Source organism: Etheostoma spectabile, chromosome 4 (genome assembly GCF_008692095.1).
Source record: "Etheostoma spectabile isolate EspeVRDwgs_2016 chromosome 4, UIUC_Espe_1.0, whole genome shotgun sequence".
NCBI lineage: Eukaryota > Metazoa > Chordata > Actinopteri > Perciformes > Percidae > Etheostoma > Etheostoma spectabile.
This window is the reverse complement of record NC_045736.1, coordinates 29,028,895-29,041,805: the sequence shown is the minus strand read 5'-3', so window position 1 is coordinate 29,041,805 and position 12,911 is coordinate 29,028,895. Positions and strand designations below refer to the sequence as shown.

General features: G+C 38.7%; 1 protein-coding gene across 1 annotated transcript in view; it reads right to left on the bottom strand.

Moving 5' to 3' along the window:
• cntn4 (contactin 4) overlaps positions 1 to 12,911 on the bottom strand; it is a 167,582-nt gene that overhangs the window by 100,780 nt on the left and 53,891 nt on the right. The gene's annotated exons all lie outside the window — the stretch shown is intronic.

Below are 12,911 nucleotides of genomic sequence, written 5' to 3'. Positions count from 1 at the left end.
GGGGAGGGGGTGCCCAACTATGCGCTGCTACCCGTGGCATCGCGCAACACTCAAATTTACCGGTTTGCGCTGCGCTCAAAGTTCAAATTATATCACCTCAAGCGCAACCAATGAGATAACTGTATGTTGTTAACTAGCAACAGGAAGTAGCTTCCTTGTGACCCTTGATGCCAAATACCTGCGCTGCACCTTGCTCTCTGTGCTTGCCTCTGCACCCTACCTAGCTGGGCGCAGAGAGCAAATCCCTTCTCATGTGTAGGCGGCTTACTACTTCAAATGCACTGGGGATTTTGTCTTCACATTTTGAATTTGGTATGTCCTTTCCAGTGTGGTTTTTACATTACAGGTGTCTACCACACACTCACATGTATTTTATATTTCTTCAATGCAACTTGTATTTATGTGTGTGAAATAAACAAACATACAAATAAAATTTAAACACCAACATTTCAATTTTTTTTTTTATTTGTTTGCTCCTATTTATTAAGCTTTTTTGTGCATTAAGTTTGTATATTTAAAATGCCTGCTGTGGTCAAAGTGCATTCATGATTATGCGTTTAGCAGAAGAATAGACTACAGTGAATTCATATATGGAGCGAGGTGACTCCAATTTAACCATACATATTCTCCTAATTGGATGAATTAACCTTAATTACCCTTGGTCTATAATAAGCAGCATATTCTCAAGTCACTGTGAGCAGCGTTGCGGACACGAGTGCTCCCTTTGCAGACCTGCTCTTTGCAAAACTGCAACCAATCCACTTTGAAATGAGATTACTGATTAGTTCAGCTCCAAGTGATCTAAATGTAAAATTATTGGACTCAGTGATTTATGAAGAGGACTATAAGGTCAGTTAATATATGTCATATTGGCTGCAGGACAAGCCAATTAAGAAGAAACCTTTAATTATTTCTTTTAACATAAATCTCTTCTTAACCCACGAGCATAGTTTAACTAATAGCTATTTGAGACACTTAAGCCCTATTAACAAACCAACTACTAATATTTTTTCTAAAGATCAAGGCTCTGATTTGGCACTTTAGGGTCATTTTGATGTGTCTACCTCAGGGATGTAACAACTGGATGAAAAGAAACTTATTTAATCTATGTGAAAACATTTTTAAAACGAGGAGAAGGACCACTGACCCTGTTCCATTCATTGATCATACATGTAGAGCATGTGTTATTTCCAAAATACCTTCTAATCATCTTTTAATCACCAGATTTCTTGTAATGTTAGTGGCTGGTATATAAACTGCAGTAAGATTTAGCTTAGTTTAGCCAGAAGCTGAAAAGCATCTTGGGCAGCTGGAATGCCCTCCCGGTGAACACACACAGCGGACATTATGGATTACTACACATTTAAAAATATGTAAAAACACACTTGTTTGAGTCCATACAAATCTGAGGTACTATTCAAGGTCTTTTCATGCCATTTTCTACTTCTACTCCGCTACATTTCAGCGGACTACATTCATTTGACAGCTTTAGTTACTTGTTATTTTACCAATTGAGATTTTTGCACACAAAGCACATGTAGTTTAGGAAATTATGTTTTATACAATTTATAAACTAAACTACCAAACAACATATAGGCCTACAAGTACAGCGGACATGATTAGCAGATTAAACACTTAGTTGACTGGCAGAACTTTTTTGATCGTTTCCAGTTTTAAAAATGGGAAGAATTTTCTGCATCAAGTGCTTTTACGTGTAGTACTGCAAGTACATTTCCCTGATGATACTTGCATACTTTTACTTAAGTAACATTTTCAATGCAGGACTTTTACTGTTAACAGAGTATGTTTATTACTTTTAATTAAACCGGCTATATGTAACTTTCAGTTTGTGTTGATTTCAGCGGTCTCTTTGGACTAAAGCTGTAGGGTTTTTACCACACCTGTTGTCGTATAGGTCTTTTCTTTACGGTGCTTTATTGTTCACTGTTTTATTAGAGTTCGTGTTACAGGGAAGTCATACAGTTGCTCAGACAGAAAATTGTTCCTTTTAAATTGTTTTTTTCATTTGTCATTTATGATCATCAGATGAGAAATTATACAGTTTCAGAAACATTAAAGAGTTACATATAGTAACTTTAAGTAAAGGATATGAATACTTCTTCCACCACTGCCAGTTGCCCACCAACTGCAATAAAAAGTGAGTCACTGTGTTGCTGTGGGCTCCTTAAGGACTGGTTGTGTAGAAGGAGCGTAGGTGTCTGACAATGAAGAGTCAAACTTTAAGAAATTAAGTGAAAACAAGTGAGTTAGAGGAAGTAGCTAAGACAGGATTCCCCAGCAGGTGAGTATATGGCACCAATTTGAACAGGTATTCAAATCTTAGTTTAATATCACTTTATATATATCATTTGTAAAAGAAATATATATATATATATATTTCTTTTCCCATGGCATAAAAATTTCACTTTTCACAAATTTCACTTTTCCCATGGCATACAAATTTCACTTTATGAGGTTTTTTAACATTAATATGAGTTCCCCCAGCCTACCTATGGTCCCCCAGTGGATAGAAATGGCAATAGGTATAAACCGAACCCTGGGTATCCTACTCTGCCTTTGAGAAAATTAAAGCTTGGATGGGCCAATCTGGAAACGTTCCCCTTATGAGGTCATAAAGAGCAAGGTTACCTCCCCTTTCTCTGCTTTGCCCGCCCAGAGAATTTGGCCCGCCATGAGAGAGAGACATCATGGCTTTCAAATGAGCAAGTGGCATACCCCCAGCTCCCACCTTGCCCCCCCCCCCTTCTCCTCCTCAAAAGCTATGGGACACAGAAATGGCATTCGTTAGTTACTTTGGTAACTCCAGATTCTATTAGTATAGGCGTAGCCCTTAGATATACTAATACTATAATATGTGCAAAAAAAAAAAAAAAAAAAAAAAAAAAAAAGCGGATGCCTTGATTGTTGCCAATCTCCTTCACACCTATGCTGAATGACCCTGCTCTGCTGTCTCACCTCTCTGTACCTGGGGTATTTCTTGGGAGACACAGTTTTTATCCATACATTGTCATAATCATGTTGCACGCACGGAGGTAATCATGTCTCCGTTGATGCGCGACAGATCAATCACGCATTCCCATTAATCATTGACTAGCATCATATTGGGGCACATGAACCTTTCCGGCCACGCCATTGGCAGGCAGGCTTTGTCAGAAGAATGACTTGACTAGCCTCTGTACATTGTTGCTGGGGCAAGTGGTGTATGTTCGGCTTGTGGACCTTGTGCCGCAGGTGGCATGACTACATCAGCTTCGCCCTAACCCAATAGCGTAGCCTAGAGGGCGAAGCCTATACGAAATAGAACGTTAGTTACTTTGGTAACTCCAGATTCTATTAGTATAGGCGTAGCCCTCTAAGGTCCGGGCCACCTGCTCCTAGAACATTAGTTGAAGAAAAAGCTGATGTTTTGGGAGTCGAACAACGGGTCCGCTCTGTATATATGCAGTAAATGCGGACGTAGTTGAGGCCCGAGCTGGACGCTAGGGCGGGAAAGAAAATCTTCACGACTGCGCATGCGCGAAGGGATAAACCCAATAGCGTAGCCCTTAGAGGGCGAAGCCTATACGAAATAGAACCTAAGGAAAGCTCATTGTGGGACTGGCTCTAGTGAATGTAATTCTGCTCTGAAATTTTGGACAGAGACTTCAGATATGGTATTAGGGGACCACTAAGGCCTATATAAAAAAACATCCAAAAAGCAGCATGTCATAGGACCTTTAAGTTTTAAGACATAAATGACTCAAGACCTTTCTGTTTCATTGAAATTGAACAGACTGCATCATATTTTCTTGAGAGTTTGGACTGATGTGTTTGCTCAATAAGCATCACCTGTTTTTCTTTTCCTACCTTTCAAAAATCTGATTACTATCCTTCGTATTTCTATTAGCAATCTGAAACCAGAATATTGATGGCACGTGTGAAAGCACTCTTGTTTGTTTATTGTTTCTGCACTAAGCAGATACATAAAACTGTCCAATCTTTCTAAATTTTCCATCCTGGCCATGTCCATAATTAGTCATTCAAAGGCTCCAAAGTGAAAAATAAATAGGTTTACGAATAGGTTTCCGTAATGCCTTCACTACATCATAGATCTGTTCTTTGTGTTCAGTATCTCAAGTGTGAATTATTTACATACTGTCAAAGTGGGAAAAGAAGTGCAGGATTACACTGCTCATAACACGTAAATTCACTCACTTGATTTATGAATTTGTTTGTCCCTGCTCCTTCCTGGAAAAACAACACGCCATCTCCACATCAGAATAAGTGAGCATCTAAGCACAGTGCATAGATAGGATGACAAATTCCCTGTCAACAGTCATTTTTACTCTGCAAATCACTGTCCCTCCAAATTATATTTTCTGGGCTGTGAAAAAGTTGCCCGGCGCTGGCAGGGTGGTGACCAACTCATAAAAGTGCATAAAAAGGAAAGACAGAGCAAAGATGTCTGATCTGAATTTAAGGTGCTTTCTTGTAGGTTTATGACGTGTGTGGCATTCTATCTTGCCCCCGTGCTAAAATTAGGCCATTCATTTTTTATAGCTAGTCATATTTTACAAATTGCTACTTTTCAGTTGCTTTTTAAAGGACCGCTGGCCGTCTGGCTATCTCTCGACTGTCACTCAAAGGTAATTAATGTAGCAAGGCTAATTGACTTCCCTGTTGTCAGTTGGCTTGATCTCTAGTTGGTGTTTCTTATCAGAGATCACTGATGAGAGCTTGGAGCTAAAATATCTGCTCTACTTTTTCTTTCACCTCTGCACCTTTAGTTACACAAATTATTTTGGCTGTACATCAGTCCGTTTCCACTCTTGAAAGTCCAAGTAAGAGGCAACAAATAGAAAGACAGTCTTTTCCTATCCAAACATGACTTGAATTGACAAAATCTTTTTTTTTTCTTTGTCAAAACAAAATGGCAATAGAAGCCTCTTTTTGAGTAGCTCCACCACTTACTTTCATCTGAAGGCACGATAGAAGGTTAGATAAAAGCACCCAAGCCTCCCCAAAATACAAGCCTATAGAACAAAGTGAACAAGAGCAAGAGACATCTAAGGTACTGAATGGATTCCCAAAAACAGTCTTTTTGGCATTATTTTTGGCTGAGATCAAAGCTGTTGTGATTCGTGAAATGGCGATGTGCACTTCACTAAAGCCACTGATTGTCCAAATCCAGATCCATAGACGTGGCCTGGCCCGTGCTGAAAGCATGTTGCAATACTGGTACAATCCAAAACTCACCTCCACCTCCCCAGCCACCCACTTTAAAACAGCAGAAAAAAAGCAAAAGAAGCATCGTTGTGAAAGGGGCTCGATGCTATAGCCAATGCCTTCAGATGCATGGCGGACATTGTGGGGGGGCTTCACCAAAGGCATGCTTTTTAGAGTGCACACAGCTGTGCACATGTTCACTTTGAGTTCAAAAGAAAGCATTAAGGCATACAGTTTGCCTGCAAGGGACATCTCAAATAAAATATCCATTAAAATGTTCACATAAAGGGACAGCAGTGAATATAACTCCTTTCAAATTTCCATTAAAGAAATGTTCTGCAGCTTACATTGAAGCTTCTGTGTCATTATCAAAAGGGAAGCGGCTAACAGTGATTAATAGCCTCAGAACAAGTAAACGTGATGCCCCATCTAGATCCATTAGCATTCATTATTGTAAACCTGGGCTTGCATTACAAACAATGATCCAGATTAGGGTGATGATCACATCCCAGACATATGAGCTTTCCAAATGCCAGCACAACTTATCATACTTCAACAAACCTGTCCAACCGTGACCATAGATTCATTACAACCTGCGACTCCTTAAGGATGCTCTTTGTCTTCAAGTGGAAGGTGGCTAAACAGCTGAGCCTTATTCACTTTCACATCGGTACTTTCACAAAAGGTTAATAATATAAAGGTTAATATTTGTAGGTCTGGATGGTTACAAACCGGGTCCAAAATTAGCACCACCTACTAGTCAAATGCTGGTAAAATATGTATGCACGTGGCTGGTAGGTGTGGGAATAACCAGAGGCCTTATGATATGATATAATCACGATGCTTATGTCACGATTCATATTATAGCGATTTCACCCATTTTGCTATATTCTGCGATATATTGCAAGTTATTACCTTTTTTCCTAATACTAATTTCTCCCAAATTTCGAATTATGTCCCCAAAGGAGGCCCTTTTTCAACATCTGTTTTATCTAAAAAAAGATACATTTCTCTGTTTGTTCATCTCACTTCAATTGTATTGCTGCAAAATGGAATTGTCAAGCAGACCAATTGACCAACACATATAATAATAGATCGATAACTGGCATCTGTGTATCGATACAGTATTGCCACAGAAAATATCCCCCCATCCCTAGTGGCTTGTAGATTTGCTTCATTCACCAGCCAAAAAAACAATGGTGATATATTGAGTGGCTGGTCAGATTTGAACATTCACAATCCATTTGACTGGTGGACAAAAAAGTTAATATTGGACCTTGGTTACATGTCTTGAAAAGAGGTAAACATTAAATCCTAAGTATGTTATGCCACCTTACAGCAGGTCCTGTTAACACTGATATCTTGATAGTGTACTGCAGATAAAAACCAAAAAGCTGGAGTACACGCATTAGCTATTTACACCTCATTAACTAAGTCAATATACTCACTCCACATTATCACAGCTGAGGGGAGTCTAGAGGATTTATTTGCATTTAAATGAGGTACCGTATTCGTGTTTCCCCTCAAGGCTTTAAAGCCTACTCTGGTGACATCAGAAATTCTTACTCCTATATGCTTAGAAAAATACAGTATGAGTGTGTCTGACACTGAGGAGAAGCTATATACTGTATGTAGGCTAAGTGAATTTGAACCCCCATGCAAAACATGATATGTTTCATGGCAAGCTCCACATCCAAGAACGTTTCTCTTGAGAGCTGTCTCTTCTTGACATCCCTGGTCATGTAATTGCGTGGTGGAAACTTCAACACTGAGTAAGCTTGTCATTGCATTCAAAGCACAGCCCTCTCAGCGCGACCCATGTAGGAGGCCAAAGTTCTAATTCCAATATTGAATATACAGCCTATTCATCAGTATGAATTATGGGTGTACATCTTTTACATAATCACTGATATAGAATCAATAGACATACTAATCAAGGGCAGCGAGTATTGAGTGGAAGCACCCACTGCCCATCAGTTATCCTTGCCTTAGGGGGTAGACAGCCTCAACCCTCGCGAGGAGTAGCATCATCCATCAAAAGTTTGTGACATAGAAAGGAATGCTGAAGAATTTTGGAGTGCCGCCAGTTTCAAAGAATAACCTTGAAGGCGTCGCGGAGCATGTAGACTAACAAGTGTTAACCGAGGAATGTCATTTTGCAGAAGAACTGAGTTCCATTGTACAGTGTGTTTACGCTTGACAGCAGAATATTTTATTTGTAAATTCAGGAAGCAGAGCACTTGCACACAGTTTAGAAAGTACAAATTCACACTGTGAGGTTTTCAGTTGGGTTTTAGCAAGACTGAATATTAAAGTGAACAGATTAATATGATCATATCAAAAACAAAAAACTACTCTGAATTCAAATGTTTTTAGAATTGTATGTCTTAAAGCAGAGGTTATCAATTTATTTTCACATAGGGGCTCCTTCCAAAGTACTGAGTATACCAAGGACGCCCTTGTGTCTGTCCCTTTGAAAAATTATAGTTATGCGAAAGAACAACAATTATAGTTATGTAAAACAACGATCTATAATACACAAACTGCATTAGAAAGATATTAGACATTTTTTTTTTTAAATCCTTTTTTATATCTCTATAATTTAAACAAATGAATCTAAAAACGTTGAACAAACCCCCTGGCAGATGACACAAAGAAGCGCTAATTTAAAGGAGCAGTGTGAAGGATATAGTGGCATTTATTGGCCTGTGCGTAACATATAAACATGAAAGGCTCTCTCTAGAGCAAGTGTTTGGTTTGTCCACTTTGGGCTTCTGTAAAAACATGGCGGTGAAACATGGCCGGCTCTGTAGCCAAGGACCCATGTCACTCCACGATATAAGTCGAGTGCAGATTTGAGTTGCGCATGCTCAGATGTAAACGGTTTAAGGCATAACGTATCATACTGAAATTTGTGAAATCGATGAAATAACAAACTTTTCTCATTACAAACAATAACAGAAGATGGGAATCGTTTCGAAAATGTTTTAGCAATCTATGGTGGTTTGATTGCTTGTAGCCAGTAGTGAAGGAACTTGGTTCAGTAGGTCTATTTTTACTGTATTGACATTCCAGAAATCTCTCTTTAGCATCTTGTAGGTCAATTGTTGCAAAGTGACGCATGCGCAACTCACATCTTCACTCATGCGCGGCTCAAATCTGCACTCGACTTACATCGGGGAGTGACAACCAACTCCCCATGTAGAGATTAAGGGCTCATGCTAAATAAAAACACACTGATATTTAGTTGGGATTATGCACTATTGAAAAAATAGTTATGCATATTATATTCCCTTTCTGCCAATTGATTGATTGATTGATTGATTTCTTTATTTTGAACATGTCAATAAAACAAAACATATTTCCAGTGCTTAAAAACCTCTATTTACACATGCAAAAAGGAGTAGGAAGAAATGAAAGTTATGTACTCCTACCCCGATAGATCCCCTTTAAATCCTGCACACAGATCCTTTAAGTCAAAGTGCTCATAGTATGCTCATTTTCAGGTTCATAAATGTATTTAGAGCAGTTGGTGAACAGTGTTTTCTGTTGGAGAATGTAAGTCCCTTTGGGGTGGACTTTGGGCTTTTTCCCTTTGTAAACCTATTACATGCACAAAAAAAGATATAACACAATAAAAGAAAGGAAAAAAGCAAAAAAGCACAATGTAACTATCTTTCTAAAACGTCGATAATACATTTTAGAGAGATAACTCAGGAACAAGATTAAGACTACACTGATACATATTTAATTAAATAAAGAAGGCAGAAATCCCTCACACTCAGATCTAAATGAGTAAATTAGAAGGCAGAGCATGTTCACTGGACAAAAACGCTCTACTGAAAACAGGAACTCCTGCTCCCAATTACTCACTATCAGGATTTCATTATCAATTTTAAGACCCATTTTTAATTTCAATAATATCTATTTATTTTTTGTGAGAAACTAGAAGTTTGTTTCAGTTTGGGATCACAAAACCTCTTTATGGGCAGACTCGCACACTCATGTGTGAAAGAAATGTGCAAATCCTTTCTAAACTTCTTTGTTGATTTCGCCTAAATGACAAGTTCTTAACATTGCGTGCACAGACAATAAATTATCAAGGCAACAAATGACTATGAAGCCTGGCAGATTTAAATCTTAAGTTAAATCTGATGATATATTGTGGGTAAATTGGCTAAGCCTTTTAAAATTGCTCAATTTCTTTGGGTGCATTATATTCATTCATGTAGAATCAGAGTTACTTAGATATCTGGATTAGCACATGTAGTCTCAAATAAAACATGATTTGATTAATTAAATAATAGAATAATATTAGCAAATGTAAGTTTGCTTTCATTTTTTGTCAAAGAATCTCAGATATTATTAGGGTTTAGGGTTCCGGTTATCATGTTTCATGTTTTATTTTAACTCTTGCTCTGTGTTTTGAGTCATTGCTGTTTCCTTGTTATTTGTTCTGTTTTTCCTGTACTCATCTTGCAAGTATGTTCCGCTTTGTTTACTTCCTGTATTACTTTGTAGTGTTTGGTTTCATGTGTCTTAGTTTTGTATCCTGTTTCAATCTGATTTGTCCCTAATGCTTTTCATCTGTTTGCTCCCTCCCTGCTCATTTACTCCTGTATTTATTGTTCTCTGTTCCTTTCAGTACTTTTCATGTCACCGTTGTTGTCGAGTGTACCTGCTAGTTCTCATTCTTGCTTTCCACGTTCCCCTTGTGTTGGACCTTTTTGTTGACAGTGTGGGGTCCAGGAATTATCTTGGTAATTGCTTCCTCATTTGGATTCTTTAAGACCCACGTAAGCCTAGATTGTGTTCTGCTTTAATAAATTTTTCACCTGCATCTTCCCTGTTGTGTTGTGCATTTTGGGTCCAGAACTTTTGCTTTTTCTGCCTCGCCACTCGGCCAGTGGTGACGGATGTGTTAACCTTGTCAATTTGTTTGGTCATGTCCGCTTGGACAGCTGCAAGACCACAGACAGAGACATGCTATCAACTGACAACATCCCTCCCCTTCAATAAAAGTTTCTTTAATGCTCTAATTTCCTTGACGGTATACTCTCAGATGCTCCCTCCCTGCATTATGCCCAGCCCAGTCTCATGGCAGTTCTTGAAATGGTGACATTGTTTAATCTATTGAATTGTGTACAGGGACACAATTTTCTCATCTTTTTTGTCGTGATAACAGCACGGTCACGGTAGCGAGTTTTACTGAAAAGCCGAAAATCCGCGTGAGGACGTTGGGGTGGTGGATGGGTCCAACAACACAGGACTTTCACCCCTGAGACCGGGGATTGCTTCCCGCGTGTGGCAGTTCCTTTCCGCATTCTTCTTCTCCTAACCACAACCGTCCCGTTGTTATAGCGCATCCCCCGTGCAGTGGTCCATCCTGTTGTTGTCACCGGCATGTGGCGTTTAATTTCCGCAAAAATCGTGTCCCTGTTGATGATTCAATAGATCAAAATAGCGTGACCATTTCCCGAACTGTCGTGAGACCAGGTTGTTATGCCCCATCCTGTTCCAATTGGAAATATATCAGTTACACAGATACAATTTTTAAATCTTGACTTTTACGTGTAGCAGATATAGATTTTCATAGTTACAAATTAATACTCTCTTTTTGGCTCTGGCAGCTACCACTGAGCTTATTAGAGGTGTCAGAAGGCCCAAAGTCTGTCTTGTGTCAAAATCTAAACCAAATTTTGCTTAGAACTAATTAAAGGTCACAGTCTTTACTCACGGGGAAATAGGACAGTGCTGAAAAGCCACTTGCACCAAAAAAGGGCAAAGTTTGTATTTGACTGGTAGTTGGCGCTACAGGAGCGGAATAGCTGGGCCTGCCTCCCAGCAGCAGAAAAACTCATGTACTTTGGTTTGCTTAAATTCCTATAAAGGATTACATGACACTCTCCAGTAATACCAGTTGACCTTTAAATTAATCACTTGAACCTTCACCATTCAATCATGCTGTGGAATTAATTAAGCAATACCAAGAGTAATAAAGAAGACAGATGACACTCGGTCATACATGCATGCCCTGACTCTGTGACAACAACTGAAGGCTGGTAAGGTCAGAGCCATACAATTGATGGAACTGTCATTCATAGAGGAAATCCACCAGCAGAATCGGATTGTGGATTGACTTCTCACTTGTCCAGGAGACCAAACAAATGGCCTAAGATGTATTGGTGGCCTTGTCCCCAAACGCGACACCTCTGAATCTAATCTGAGCAAGCAATTACTTGCGTGCTGTTGATGTCATCATTTATGCCTGTCCGATAACTGGCACATATATGTAGGCACTTATTGACTTCCTCATGCTTTAGGAATATGAAGTCCAGAGGCTGTCAGTTACACTCATCAAGATCTGTCAAACAGTCTATCAGCAGGATGCCCGCAAATCGATAAAATAAAGTCATTAAAAAACATTAATCTGCAAAACTGATTGTGCTTATTTTGAATGGGATATTGTTTTAAGAAGCCTTTAACAAAGTTGTTATTTAATTTATAAATGAAATGAATACACATAATAATTAATGTGCAGTGGTGGGAGGTACAATTTTAAGATACCGGTACTTTCCTTCAATATGTTCTTTTTATGTTATTTTATAACTCCTATACATTTTAAACCAACAAACTGTACTGTTGATTCAACTACATTTAGTTGACAGCTAAAGGTACTGATCAGATTAATTTATTTGTCAGTATTTTACATGAACATTTTACACAAAGCATGCGCTGCTATCGACTAAACAACCCAACAGTATAAGAAGCAGTTACAATTAGATTAATTTGGAAAAGACACTATCTTAACTAAGGCTATGCAAATGCATATAAATGTAGCACACAAAAAGGGGTGATTCTGCATAATGAATATTTTTAATTTAAATGTTTAAATGTTTAACTGTATTTCGCTATTAATACTTCAGTATTTCTCTTTAAAGCTGGACTTATTGAAAACTTGGGAGCAGCAAAATTACCTATAAACACAACACAGGCATATTATTACCATATATAATTGATACAGTAAATATTTTAGCAAATGGTTATAATTCACTCATCCTGCATGAATATGGAGCAACATTGAGACCTATTTCTGCCTACCTTAATATTGGTCATTGTAGCTCTGTTTTGGTCTCCACCAACTCCTGAGGGAAATGTCTGTCTTTTTAGCTGCTAAATGCCAGCTAGCCTCTGTGTCTGTCTGCTGTTTGATGCTGACAGGTAGTGTTCAGTGAGTGTTTATGGCTTTTTCTCTGAAAACAGCTGCCTGCTGTGGTCATAAACAACGCTATGAGAGCAATGAGAGTGAAGCAAAATAGTAAAGACAGATAAACACTGTGTTGAAAGTCACTGTAAAACTTCATAAAGGCAGAGGGAGCTTCAGGGGTTTATTCTCTGTAGGTTTCAGTAGCACTAGTGGCAGTTGTATTATTCAACATAAAGAAGCCTTGCTTTGAGTTTCAATTCACATGGACTTGTTTGTAGCTTTGTGTTTGATCTGCAATGATGACTTAGAGTAAACTCGCTAACACACACAGGGATTTAATAGTTCCCCAAAGAGCTGTTTCCATGTTTGTCATGTTATCAGCATGTTATCCTGAAGAGCTACCACCGTGTCTTCTTTTCCACTGCACCACTGTCAGTGGAAGCTCAGAAGCCACAAAAGTGTTCCCGGAGAGAGACGG